The sequence below is a fragment of the Galeopterus variegatus genome, unplaced genomic scaffold (genome assembly GCF_000696425.1).
Source record: "Galeopterus variegatus unplaced genomic scaffold, G_variegatus-3.0.2 Scaffold2320, whole genome shotgun sequence".
Classification (NCBI taxonomy): domain Eukaryota; kingdom Metazoa; phylum Chordata; class Mammalia; order Dermoptera; family Cynocephalidae; genus Galeopterus; species Galeopterus variegatus.
In genome coordinates this window covers 257,224-260,130 of record NW_007728431.1, presented here as the reverse complement: position 1 = coordinate 260,130, position 2,907 = coordinate 257,224, and positions in this window count along the sequence as shown.

Sequence of the window (2,907 nt, the reverse complement as noted above, 5' to 3'; positions counted from 1 at the left end):
GCCTTTCAGATTTATGAGCACAGTCAGGTAATCTGAAACACCAAGGAGAAAACCCAGGAGATGTGAAGGTCAGATTTTGTTCTAACTTTTTGGGGGATTTCTGGCAGTGTTTCATTCATTCCAAAGGAGGATCCAGTGAAATAGAAAGAGTGGGCGGACTTGGAGGCCTAGGATGTGTACTCATTCTCTAGCTAGGTCCTTAGCTGAGTGAGTTATTTGATAACTATGAGCTTAGTTTCCATCCCTCTAAAATGGGAGTGTTAACTGTTGTATCTCCTTCTTTGGGTTGTGCTAAGATTTCAACAAGATTGTATCAGCCTATACAAGTATAAAGTGGTGTAATGTGTTTTTTCCTGACTATTTACCCCATTTATTTTTTCTGTTAATTCAAAAGAAGTTTGCAGAGGACACTTATTTTACAAGTTAATTTCTTTGCCCAGTTTTTACACTAGTTTGTATTACCACAAGTTTCAGACCCTTCTCAGATACTTTTTTTGCTATGACAATAGCACTGAAGAGCAGGTAGTTTTTAATTCTACTTGGTAAGGTGTGCTTAGTTTGTTTTTAGACATTTGTGATGACTTATAAACAATCCTACAGCTAGAAAATGCTTCTTGAGTGAACAAGCTAAATGAACAGGGAGCTATAATTCCCAAATGATACAGCTTTAAAAAATTTTTTTTTTAATTTTTAAAAAGTTTTATTGTGATAAAATATGCATAATACAATTTACTATTAAGTGTACAGTTTAGTGGCATTAAGTACATTCACAAGTTGCGCAGCCATCACTACCATCCATCTCTAGAACTTTTTCATCATCACAAACTGAAACTGAAATCTCTTGCCTATAACCAATACTTGTTTCATAAACAGAAGGAGGAGCAAAAGGACCGAGAGCCCCTCAGTGTCAGCTTGCCCCACCTGCTGTGGAATGTAGTTTCTAGAGTAGGCTCTGAAGCCAGGTCCTCCTTCAGCACCTGGGTGGCAGCACATGGGGCATAGGTGCTGGAGAGGAGGGATGGAGTCCCAGAAACTGGCCTGCGGTCCGTGTTATTTTGGACTACATTCTTACCATCTAGAAGGGAGATGAGAAAATAATGACAGTGTAGAGAATCTGTCATAAAAATAACTATGTGGGCCNATGTCTGCCATTGTTAGATACAGCAGCTTTGTACAGGTACATCATGCTTCAATGCATGTGCTACCCAAGGAGATTAGAAGTGACATAGACTCACCTTGGGGACCTTTGTGTAGGAACTATGACTAACACTCAGGTGTCTCAGTCTGTGGTTTCTCAAGAGTAAGGTAGATGTGTTTGCTGAACTTCTAAAGTAGCAATCTTCCTAATTAACTGATCTCTCTTGTGCTTTCTGGACTCCCCAGTAATTTTTCAGAAATAGCCTCTGGTAGGTTGGTGTTTGCTGATGATGGNCTGGACTCCCCAGTAATTTTTCAGAAATAGCCTCTGGTAGGTTGGTGTTTGCTGATGATGGCAGGGAAGGAACAGGAAGGAGAGTGGAAAAGCAGAACAATGAAAAAGAAGTGAAAAAAAGGAAAAGGGAAGAGCCCGTAAAAGAAGGCACAGGGAGAATTAGATAAAAATATGTTGACTGAGTGCTTTGTACCAGATACCATTTTCTTAAGCACTTCACATGTATGAGCTTACTAAATGCTTACAATTACATCGTGAGGTTGCTACTGTTACCCCATTTCACAGATGAGGAAACCAAGGCACAGATGGTTAAGTAGCTTGCTCAGGGTCACAGCCATCTGGTGGCATACCTGGGTTGTCTCCAGAGTTTGGGCCTAACCACTGTTCCCTCCTGCCTCTGGTTAAGGTTGTCTCTTTTACATATCCTGACTATTACAAGAAGGAATTATTATGGGTTGACAATACTGGGCAAGTGTCACTTGAAGAAAATTAGTACATTGACCAACACATTGCTTGCTTTCTCTGACAGCATTGGTGACCACACAGCAGAGCTTGACGGGTGGAGCAGAGCCTTCCCTCAGGGTTGGTGGCCTCATCTGTGACCCCCTTCTTGGCTTGGCACCTTCAGCCTTGTCAAAGATTTGGCTGTGGCTGGCAAGCTCTGGGCACCAGCTGAGGATGCTATAGGGAAGCAAGGACTCTGAAGACAGCTTCACTCCAGGACAAGCCCCTTCAGCCCTGCTGGCCCTTAGCAAGTATCAGGGTGTATGACAGATTTGATGAATCATTGTGAATGGTGCAGACCCTCCATAGGCAGCAGCATGAGGCACTGAGAACATTGAAGGGGGAATGTGTCCAGGTCTACTGTAATCCATTTGAGTAGGAATTTCTGCAGTGGCTGTGTGTACTTTAAGAAAATAAAGAACCCAGAAGTGCAGACTTTCCAGATAGGAAAATTAGAGGGTGGGAGTCCATTTATATCTAAAAATAGTCTTTTGTTAACAAAAATTCTACATAGGGCTGCTTTAAAGAGTAAATTTTTCCAGTGTGAAGTTATACTTTATCTGTTTTATAAGCACTGTGCATGCACATGTAGCTATTTACTAGTGCTCACCAGCATTCCTATTTGAGGCCTTGCCCTCTTGAAGTGAGACGTGGTCTTGCAGTCTGAAGGGAATTAACAAGTGAGTCTTTAGGTAGAAGCATTTAATAAGTGTGTGATTCTCCATGCCCTCTGCCCCTGCTGCAGCAAACCCTAAGCCTTGTTTGGAGATGGCAACATGGCAAAGTGATGGAGTAAGACAGGTTAATGATTAGTAGAAGCCCCTGCTAACCCGTGCTGGACATACAGCAAGAGCAAGATATAAACTATTCATCTTTATGCCCCTTAGATTTGGTGGCTGTTTATTACTTCAGCATAACTTAGCCTATTCATGCTAATGCAACCCCCAATTTTTGAAATCTTTTTTTATAGG